An 11,607-nucleotide genomic window follows, 5' to 3' on the forward strand; every position below is an offset into this window, starting at 1 on the left:
GACAAAGGGAGGGAGGGAGAAAGGGATAGATGAAGGGAGGGAGGGAGGTCAAGGGCTGATGTTTGGGGGTATAAGAGCAGACTGGGAAGAATAATAGTACATGATAGCTTAGACAGTCACTGACCTCCATGCAGAATTTAGGGTGGAAAAAAAATAGCTGTATCATGATTAGTTCCTTTTTAACCTCTTCACAATCTCTTTCAGACTCACCCAAATCTTCTAAAATGCATTTCCATCTGTTTCTGACTTCTCTCCGAATCTGCCTCAGGGTATAGATATCATAGTTGAGTTTTTGCCACTCCTGTAAGAAAAATAAAAATTCATTTTTATCTATACCCTCTGGCCATAACCTCTATCTCATTCCTGAGCTACCTGTTGCTTAAGCCTATGGTTTTTCTCTTCACTGATCTTCAAAGCATGCCTGAAAGAAGAAAAAAGGGTAGACAAGATGGCACTAATACAAACAACATCATCTACCACTGCTGAACAAGTTTCTGTATCAAGTGATATGATGCTTTACATGAGTATCTTACTAAACTCTGCACATTATCTTCTTACACAACTTCAATAATTGTATCTGCAAAGGAGGCTTAGCTGATATGCCATTCAAGATTCTTCTCAAGGGCTGGGAAGGTGGCTCAGTGGTAGAGCACTTGCCTTGCATGCTCAAGGCCCTGGGTTCGATTCCTCAGCACCACATAAGAAAAAAGCCAGAAGTAGTGCTGTGGCTCAAGTGGTAGAGTGCTAGCCTTGAGCTGAAGAGCTGAGGGACAGCACCCAGGCCCAGAGTTCAGGCCCCACGACTGGACCCAAAAAAATAAAAAAAAAAGATTCTTCTCAAGATTGAAACAATGTAGAAACACGACCTCTGCCCATAATATAAGCCCAATAGGGGCTGGAAAGGTGGCTCATTAGTAGATGGTTGCCTTGCATGCATGAGGCTCTGTGTTCAGTTCCTCAGGACCATATAAGCAGAAAAAGCAGAAGTGGCGCTGTGACTTAAGTGAGAGAGCACCAGCCTTGAGCTGAAGAGCTGAGGGACAGTGCCCAGGCCCAGAGTTCAGACCCCATTACCAACAACAATAATAATAATAATAATAAGCCTAATAAAAATCCATGTAGTTAGACCAATTGATAAAGGAAGAAACAGCTTCAAGTAGTTTACTTGACAAAGTCAATATCTTCTAGCTAATTCTAATAGGTATTAGAATTTTGGATGTGTGAACCCAAGACTTGCTCCAAAGTTCAGGTGAAAACTGGAATGCCAACAATCCAGGTCTCCCTTTGTTATAAGAAAGTGAATCCTAAGCAGCTTGACTTCTGGCCAATGTTGCCTACACAGAGCAGCATCCCTCTTCTTTTATTTACATTGCATTAATAGGATGAATCATCCAAGAGCACAGGAAGCCATTAAAAGGTTATCATTCTGAAAAGTTCTTTATAGTCTCAGATGTGGCAGGCCATCATGTTGGTCCCAATTCAGAAGCTGAATGTTTTAGTAGCATTATGATTGTCTCTGAGCTAAGTGTTCTCTTCAAAATGTCATAGCAATTGCTTTTAGGAAGACTTATCTATATAGAAAAGTCATTTTACAGAGTACACATTTTCCTCTTTCTTAGCAAAGACATTAGCCACACAACTAACCTAATGTAGAGCTTATAAGAACATCACTTTAAATGCCCAATTTAAGACTCAAGCTATATGTTAGTTTGACTCCAATAACTGAAAATGTTCCACTGGTGCCATTATTTCCCTACTAAGTTCCTTTCAAAAAAAAAAACTTTAACATTCCTTTTGCTGATTGCTAATCAACTTCCATGGCTGATTAAGAAAAATAATTTATGTGCCACTCACAGATATTTTTAGATACCACTCTGGAAGAGAAAAGGGAGCTGAGAGCTGGTGGTTCACACCTGTAATCCTAGCTACTTGGAGTCTGAGATCTGAGGACTGAAATCTGAAGTCAGACTGAACAGGAAAGTCCATGAGATCCTTATGTCCAATTAGCCATTTTAAAAAAGCCAGAAGTAGAGGTGTGGTTCAAATGGCAAAGGCTAGCCTTGAACAAAAAAAAAGCCAAGTGAGAGCACAAGGTTCTGAGTTCAAACCCCAATACCAGCACAGAGAGAGAGACACAGAGAGAGACAGAGAGAGAATAAACTGTATTTTATTATGACTGCATTTCAGATCCTGTATCCAAGCATAGCTATAAGAAAAGGTAGTAAGATTCTAGCTACTTTTTTTTTTGCCAGTTTTGGTGCTTGAACTCAGGGCCTGAGTGCTGTCCCTGAGCTTCTTTTGCTCAAGGCTAAGGCTCTATCACTTGAGCCACAGCACCATTTCCAGCTTTTTCTGTGTATGTGGCACAGAGGAATTGAACCTAGGGCTCCATGCATGCTAGGCAAGCACTCTACCACTAAGCCACCTTCCCAGCCCTGAGCTACTTTCTTGAAGTCAGGAGGCTGTAAATCTGCTCCTCTTTTTCTGACCAAAGGCACATGCCTATGAGTGTGGTGACTGGAAATGAGGACAAAGCCTGTGACTATGGAAGAAAACAAAGTCATGTCAAAAGTTGGCAGCCTTGGCTTCATCTTAGCATCGAGTTCAAACATGCCTATCAGGTTCCCATAGACTGAATAAAGAGAAGGGGGGATCCCGAGTCATTGCCCTTTGCACTGGATGGGCCTTATTGCACTGAACAGACTGTTCAGTGTATCAAGACTCTGAGTACTGAGCTACATTGCCCAGGTTTGGATCCCAGCTCTACTACTGATTCACAGCCTGAGTACAGGGAAGTTCTTAGCCTCCCTGTGACTCAGTTAGCTAATCTAAGATGTGGCAACAATATCACCTTGTACTTCATGACTTACCGTGTGAGTTGGTTAAGTTAATGCAAGCCATTCAAATGGAAGTTGGTGCACCTTCCCTCCTCAAATCAGTGTAGGTACAATTAAGAAAAAGCCGGGCGCTGGTGGCTCATGCCTGTAATCCTAGCTACTCAGGAAGCTGAGATCTGAGGATCGCGGTTCAAAGCCAGCCCGGGCAGGAGAGACCATGAGACTCCTATCTCCAATAAACCACCAGAAAACCAGAAGTGGCTCTGTAGCTCAAGTGCTTGCCTTGAGCTGAAGAGCTGAGGGACAGCGCCCAGGCCCAGAGTTCAAGCCCCACGGCCGACCAAAAGAAAAAAGAAAAAGTCCTACAAGATTCAGATTTCTACTATAAGCATGGAGAACATTTTGCATTGCATTATGCAGTTGTATGAGGCTGGCTATTCAGACTTCTTTTTTTCTGGGCGGGGGGGGTCTGGTCATGGGGCCTGAACTCGGGGCCTGGGTGCTGTCCCTCAGCTCTTGAGCTCAAGGCCTAGCGCTCAACCAATTGAGCCACAGCACCACTTCTGGCTTTTTTCTTTTTGCTTATGTGGTGCTGAGAAATCCAACCCAGTGCCTCATGCATGCAAGGCAAGCACTCTACCACTGAGCCACCTTCCCAGCCCTATTCAGACTTCTCTACACCTAGCATCAAGTAGTAATTTACACCCCTCACCACCCCTCCCCTCCCCCGCAAAATAAGGCTACGTCTTTCTTGATGTTGAATTTTTTGGTGGATCAAGGACACTATAACATGAAGTTTTAGACTCTTTTAAGACAGATACATAGGATTTAGGATGCATCTAGGAATTACTATGATTTTGTATTATTTTTATGCCTTTGTGACTATCTTTTTTCTCCTTTGTTCCTAAGTCCTGATTTGTGCTTTCTCACTGTTTGTCATGCAAGCTGCCTTAAATTTTTTATGATTTAAAAAAAAAAGATTATAAACAAGTTAGACACTGATGGCTCATGCCTATAACCCTAGCTACTCGAGAAGCTGAGATCTTAAGATCTCTGATTAAAGCCAGCACAGGCAAGAAAGAGTCTGAGAAACTCTATGTCCAACTAACCAGCAACAAGTTAGAAGTAGAGGCATGGCTCAAGTGATAAAAAGCCAGTCTTGAGCAAAACAAACCATGCAAGAGCGTGAAGCCCTGAGTCCAAGCCCCAGTACCAATACTCCCCCCCCAAAAAAAACTATAAACAGAACATTAAAGGCATGCTATGCTTATCCTCAGAAAAAGCTGGGCCTGTTTTCTGGGCTTAATGCAGAATCATAGTCACACTTGCACATGTTACTTAAAATACCATGTTCATACAACCTTAATTTAAGGAACAAACCACTAGGTGGCTTCATTAGCTTGCAATCTGAATGTCTCTACTAATTGTTTTCTTGAGTCTAAAGAGTGATGGATACCGCAACTCTTGCTCTCTCTAAACAAATCTCTATGTTTTGAAGACACATTCATCCCTAGATGATCCAGGCTCCAGGTTTTCCCTTCCTCCTGTCCATCAAGCAGCTCTTTTTTTCTTCCTAAATATCAACACTGAATGGCATACAAATTCATTCCCTTTCATCACCTCTTGCTCTCTCTGATGGAGAAGAACTAAAAGCTAATATCTGAATAAGATTTTCTTTTTCTTTTTTGCTGGTCCTGGGGCTTGAACTCAGGGTCTGGGCTCTGTCCATGAGCCTCTCTGTGCTCAAGACTAGAGCTCTACCACTTGAGCCACAGTGCCACTTCCAGCTTTTTGTGTTTATGTGGTATGGAGGAATCAAACCCAGGGCTTTATGCATGCTAAGCAAGCTCTCTACCACTAAGCCAAATTCTCAGACACCTAAATGAGATTTTAATGCTCTTGAGAATGGATCTGTACATCACGCATCTCTGAATCCTGGCCTCCCCTGCCACAGACAACTTGCCTATGTTACATAGTTGTTAAGATTAGTGGCATTAGTTCAACAAATCATGTGCCCAACAGAAGCTACCTAATCATGGATCACCAGCCTTCATGATTTTCACAGTGAGGCCTAGCTTCTTAGTGAAGTGAATTCTTTGAACACAGTAACTATGATGTTTCTTTTTCATTTTTACCAGTCTATACCAACTAATGCAACTTTCTGCCTAAAATGAAGAGGGATTCTCTGAAAGACTGAGAGGTTATATTGATTGTATCTAACTAGTTCATCTTCCACAGAAAAATGTAAAATGTATCATGCAGGCCACAGTCATTTGATACTAATTAATGAGGAGCCCACAAAAACAACCCCCATGTGGTCTAGAAAAGAAAGTATCCAGGAGCTAGCCACTATTGGCTGACACCTGTAATCCTGGCTATTCAGGAAGCTGAGATCTGAGGATCGCAGGTCAAAGCCATCCTGGGCAGGTAAGTCTATGAGACTCTTATGTCCAATTTACCAACAAAAACCTAAAAATGGATGTGTGGTTCAAGTGGTAGAAAGAGGAAATGGAGGCTCAGAGAGCCTAAGTAGCTTTTCCACATGGACACAGCACAAGGTGAGGAGCTAAAACTGCAAACTGAGGCATTCTGGCCTCTACACTTAGCCACTGTCCACTCTGCCTCTTCAAACAGGAAGGTTATGGTAGACAAGGGAGGAAAGAAAGAAGGGGAAAGCAAGGAGAAGAGAAAGACGTTTGAGAAGGGACCAAATACATCTGAAGTCTGCAAAGGAAACAGACCTTTCCAGAAGCGAAGTCTCCCCAACTCTCACTGCCAATGCTGCCAGGCATCGGAGTGTTCTCTTGCTCAAGGGTGGATTTGCTCTTTGGTACCTATCTGGGAACATCAATCTTCCCTCCTTAGGAAGGTTGAAAAGGACCTCAAAGCCCGCCCATGTTTCCCATCCCTTCCTCCTCACACACCATCTCATCCTATCCATGTCTACTTCTCTCTGGAGGAGGGAAACCATAGAGGCCATCTCCTTCAGACGCAGGGGGTCTGAGGAGGGCAGAAATTGCGTGGGTCTGTAACGTTAGTAAGGAGACCAAACCCCTGGTCATTCATCTACACCAGAGAGCTGCTGCTGAAACTATGTTTCAGGCTTCAGAGCTGAGAATCCCCCAAGGAAGACTTACCTGTGGGACCACCTCCATCCTTCCCCCTCCATGGCCCACCTCTCATCTCCAAAGGAAGCCTAGCTTCGGAAAACCCCGTGGACAGCCTGTGCCCTTCTGCTGACCCCCACTCTGGAGAGATTACAGGATTGTGAGAATGCCCATTTGAGAACCCAGCTGGAATCTTCCTCAGAACTCTTGTGACAAACCACAGCTCTGCTCTCACATGACAGGCAGCCTCCTCCCAACCACTCAGCTGGCACCTTTGAACAACCATCCAAATGTCTGACCTCATATGCCAAATACAAGAGAAAAAGGGTTTGCAAGGAACCACTTCACTGGTTTCACTGACGCAAGCAGTCACGCGACCTTTCCCTCAAACCCTGCAACTCCGCAAGCCCCAGCCCTTTTCCCACCCCTCCCTGCAAAGCTAAGGAAGGAGAGCTCCCTCCACCTGCAGCTCTTGTTGCCTTCTCCTCCCCTCCTCCCCAGCCTCTGGCACGCTGCCTTTCTTCAGGATCACTCCCAGTGGAAAAGGCTAAGGCACTGCTCCACACTGCCCAACCCACTGGAGACTGATTCCAGCAACATCACACCATCATTTCCAAAGACTCTCACTGCTCCAAGTATCTAATGCTGAGGGCCCTTCTCAGCCAGCTTCCCTAAGTTTCTGTAAAAAAGGGAAAAGGAATAGGCACTTATGATAGCCCCCTCCCCACCCCCCGGGCACTTGTCTACAGTTGCCACGCTTTCCATGGTCAACTACAATCCAAAAGTATTAAGTGAAAAATTCCAGCAGGCACCCCGAGATCATGCAAGCTTAGTGAATGGGACAGTCCGGAGATACTCACCTGGAGCCAGTTAGGCAAAGGAAGCCCTGAGTTACCTTTAAACATACCCAAGTAGGACAGTGTCAGGCCACCTGCCCAAAAGGTATATCATCCTCCAGCACTATAAAAGCCTAATTTCTGCATCCATCCGAGACATGGTGTGTCCATGGGGAGACAGGACAGTATTTCACTGCTCCTAGACAGAGGGTCTACTTACTAGCCATAGGCCCCCACCTCAGCCCAAACAGCACAAGCTCCAGTGACGGAGCAGAGACGCCCACTGTATTAAATAGTAACGTTTCAGACTACAAGGACCTTACAGAAGGAGATAGCAGGGACCCGGAACCTGAGTACTTAAGTCTAGGATTGGTTCCCCAGTACCTCCCAACAAGATTTGGCTTCGCTGTGTCCATCAGTAAAGGAAGGAAGGCTGTGGAAAGAAGCCTTTTTAGTTGTGAAGGTCAAACTATGCTGTGGACATCTCTCTCTGAGCCTCATCAGATCTGCCTTCAGTGAAGCTTCTTCTAGATGGTAGAATCGCATGTGGTGGAACCAAGGGAAAACTTGGAATAAAACCCTTAGCTTCACTAGCTTTCAATTGTGGGGGGGGGGGCTGGGAAGGTGGCTCAGTGGTAGAGCGCTTGCTTTGCATGCTCAAGGCCCTGGGTTCGATTCCTCAGCACCACATAAGCAAAAAGAAAAAAGCCGGAAGTGGTGCTGTGGCTCAAGTGGTAGAGCACTAGCCTTGAGCTGAAGAGCTGAGGGACAGCGTCCAGGCCCAGAGTTCAGGCCCCACGACCGGACCCAAAAAAAAAAAATCAATTGTGTGTGTGTGTGTGTGTGTATGAGAGAGAGAAAGAAAGAAAGAGAGAGAGAGAGTCTTGGAGCTTGAACTCAGGCATAGGTACTGTCCCTGAGTATTTTTTGGCTCAAGGCTAGAGCTCTACCACTTGAGCCACACTGCCACTTCCAGCTTTTTCTGAGTATTTTATTGGAGATAAGAGTCTCACAGACTGCCCAGACTGGCTTCAAACCACAATCCTCAGCTCTCAGTCTCCTGAGTAGCTAGGATTACAGGCATGAGCCACCCATACCTGATTATTCATTTTTATCACCAATTTCAGAGGTCCTGTAGCTTTACTTCAGATAACACCTCTGTTAAATGGATCATGATGCAAATGGTTGCCTACAAAATTGGTTTTATAGAAACTTGGGAGGTCACTCACATGGGTTAATACTGCCTTCACTTAGTCCTGATCCAGTATCCAATGGCTAGCCTTTTAAAGTCAAAGGGGTTGGACTGAAGATGTGGTTTGAGTGGTAGAGCACCAGTTGTAAATGAAAAAGCTAAGTGAGAGTACAAGGTCCTGAGTTCAAACCTTGGTACTGGCACACACACATGCACGCGCACACACACATGCATACACATGCATGCATGCACGCACGCACACACACACACACACACACACACACACACACACGAATGATCAAAGTCAAAAGGCCTAAACTCTACCCCACAGAGCTCGCAAAGTTCACCATTTTCTGAACATGAAGACCCAAGAAGTTTGGCTACACCTGTGGAGACCATCTATTACTTCGCCTTTCCTTACTTTCCCTTACTTTTCCCCACATCTCAGTTCAGGCTGCTTCTTTATCCTGTAAACACCCCTAAACCATATCCTAGGAGACAAATACTTGAGGCTAGTTCTCCTCACTGCCACACACTAGCAATCTCATGAATAAGCTCTGTCAAAATTCATCTTTTCAGTGTTTGGAGAGTTAAGCAAACAGCCTAAAAAAGTTCTCTTCACTGACCATCAGAGCTACCTCCTCCTTTCTCTGAAACCAGAAAAAAAAAATCAGTCTTACTAGAGTTTATAGGTCTGCCAGAAGGCCCTACACCCCACCCAAATGCTCTGATCCATCCAAGATTCATATAGTGAAACCCTTGGGTTATTTGTCGCTACATGCCATGCAGAGTCTCAAACCCCAAATACCACGCTGAGTTCCTGCTTAGGGCACTTTGGAGCAGCACAACTAGCCTGGGTTATTGATGAAGTAAGTCCTCCGTTGGCTACAATGCCAGCTCAGATTTAGAGCTAGAGTTTGGCCTAGAACCGGGCAAAAGCAAAAGTTTTATCTCCTCGCCTTGTTTATTTTTATTCCATAACTCTGCTGGACTTCTAGAAACAGATTGCTTTGCAGCCTCTGACCTAATTCTTTGTCTGGTTTTAGCCAGATTAAGTCAAAGGATAGCTCGGAGCAACTGCTATTGCTCAAAGAGTGCCAGCAAAGGCATAGCAAGGGGTTGCTAAGCAACAATGTAAGTTCCATTTTTGTCTAATGGAGGTTGGGGGCACCTGTTGTACAGCTTTAGGGATAGAAGAGTCAAAACTCAGGATGTCATTGGGGCTGGAATTGTCCTGTGGTTTCCACAGGACACTAATATTCAGTCTACTTAGAACCAACTCAGAGTTCTGGGGCTCCAACTTGATTGAGGGACAAAACAATTTGGTACTGTCACCAAAGGCAAAAAACAATGTGGCAAAATTCCTGTTTGTTGTAAGGAAAGCACTTAAATTTCTAGCACAGTAGAAACAGTAAATTCATACAATTACAGTAAGTATGTACCATTAAGGAAGGTTAGTCCAAGTTTAGTTATGGATAGACTGAATAATTCCAGACCTTTCAAAGATCTGGCTACCATGCAGCATCCAGACCTGTACCATCCAATGCACAGGCCTCTCGCAGCTACACCTGAGCGCCACTAGCCACACACTACGGAGCACCTGAACTAAGACTAGTCTAAATTGAAGATGTGCTATACATGTAAGATACACACTGAATTTTTCCCTTCAAAAATTGAAGGGAAACAAATTGAATAAAAAATCCCCGAGGCTGGGAAGGTGGCTCAGTGGTAGAGCGCTTGCCTTACACGCCTGAGGCCCTGGGTTCGATTCCCAGCACCACATAAGCAAAAAGAAAAAAGCCGGAAGTGGCGCTGTGGCTCAAATGGTAGAGCACTAGCCTTGAGCTGAAGAGCTGAGGGACAGCGCCCAGGCCCAGAGTTCAGGCCCCACGACCGGACCCCCAAAAAAATCCCCTAGAAAGAGATTTTTACAATAAAGCTGAGAGCTGGGGGCTCATGCCTATAATCATAGCTATTTGGGGGACTTAGTTCTAACCCAGGCACAATAGTCTGTGACACTCTGAGTCCAAAATACCCAGCAAAAAGCCAGGTGTTGCTTATGTGGTAGACCACCAGCCTCATCAGTGAGGAGAGTGAGTATAAGGTCCTGAATACAGACTCCAGTTTCACCAAAAAAAAAAGCTTTTTGTTTTGTTATTGTTGGTTATGGGGCTTGAACTCTGGGCCTGGGCACTGTCCCTGAGCTCTTCAGCTCAAGGCTAATGCTCTACCACTTGAGCCACAGCATCACTTCGAGTTTCCTAGTGGTTAATTGGAGATAAGAGTCTCACGGAGTTTCTTGCCCAAGCTGTCTTTGAATGGTGATCCTTGTAAGGTCCACTCCTGGATGGTGAGCAGACTCCACCCTCCTCTCAGCAAAGTCTCCACCCAGTACCTGCATTACTTAGGCAACAGGCACACCTGGAAGAGGTCACATCTGCATCCGCTGAGGTCACATCTGAATTTGATGTGGCCACACCTTTTTCTGTCCATACCCTAGATAAGGCCTAGCCCAGGCCCAGATGCCCTCTTTTCTAGCTCTTTTTTCTAGCTGTCTTCTCTTTCCCAGCTCTCTCTTTCCCAGGCTTTCCCCGCCACATGGAGAGCCAACATGGCCTGGTGCCAGCCAGAACGATGAATAAACCTACCCCTTACCTGAATACCACGTGCATGGTGCTGTTCTTACTCGGCTACTCTTTTTAAAAACCTAACAATCCTCAGATCTCAGCCTCCTGAGTAGCTAGGATTGCAGCTGTGAGCCACTAGCGCCCAGCCAAAAGAAAAAGTTTTGATGCATGGTGGCACATACCTATAATCATAGCACTCAAGAGGCTGAGATAAGAGGATAGCAAATTCCAGGCTAGTCTGAGCTATATAACAAGATGATAAAAATAAAGAAAAGAAAGAAAAACTTTTATGTTAACTATATACTGAAAAAATACTATTTTGGAAATAGTGGGCTAAACAAAATATAAGTGAAACAACATATATTATATATTATTTTTACATTTAGTATTCCATATCCACAGGGCCCATCATCAAAGGATTCAACAAAGTATGGTTCAAAAATAGAAAAAGTAAAACTGCATTTCTTGTCATTATTCCCTAAGCAATACAGTAAAACTATTTGTGTGCCATTTATATTATATTAAGAATAGTAAGTAGTTTTGGCATACAGCAGGATATGATTAAGTCATTTTCTTGAGCGTCACAGACACCAAACTCCACAGTAGTTCAGTCTGTGCACGAAATAGCATAGTATTTGCTCATGACTCAAGTATTGGGAGTTGACTTACAGAGCCTAAAGCATTTTGTAATGTCACAAGCCTCAAAGCAAAGGAACCACTTAGGCTTCTGGAATTGCCTAGAAGTTCCCCAGTTAACACCTTTGTGGGTCACTGCTCCATTCTTTCTTAGCCATACCCACATGACGACTCCTTGCCAAGCCAATCAGGAAGCTGCTTGTTAACTCTGAATTTAACAGCCATTTCAAGTTTTCAAGACCCTCTAGCATATATGTCACCCTGTCAGGCTTTCAAATTCAAGCAAAGCCTTTAAAACAAGTCTTGTGCATTAAAAAAAAAATCCTAGAGGGCTGGGAAGGTGGCTCAGTGGTAGAGCACTTGCCTTGCATG

At 44.5% G+C, this 11,607-nt stretch overlaps 1 protein-coding gene across 1 annotated transcript in view; it reads right to left on the minus strand.

Moving 5' to 3' along the window:
- Window positions 1-226: 226 nt before the first annotated feature.
- The window catches only part of Pecr (peroxisomal trans-2-enoyl-CoA reductase), a 72,724-nt gene continuing 61,343 nt past the window's right edge, over window positions 227-11,607 (minus strand). Inside the window, exon 9 of the mRNA XM_013012255.1 lies at window positions 227-301. The gene's annotated coding sequence lies outside the window, so the exon portion shown is untranslated. The remainder of the gene's footprint in view (window positions 302-11,607) is intronic.

Source organism: Dipodomys ordii, unplaced genomic scaffold, assembly GCF_000151885.1.
Source record: "Dipodomys ordii isolate 6190 unplaced genomic scaffold, Dord_2.0 Scaffold1, whole genome shotgun sequence".
Taxonomy (NCBI): domain Eukaryota; kingdom Metazoa; phylum Chordata; class Mammalia; order Rodentia; family Heteromyidae; genus Dipodomys; species Dipodomys ordii.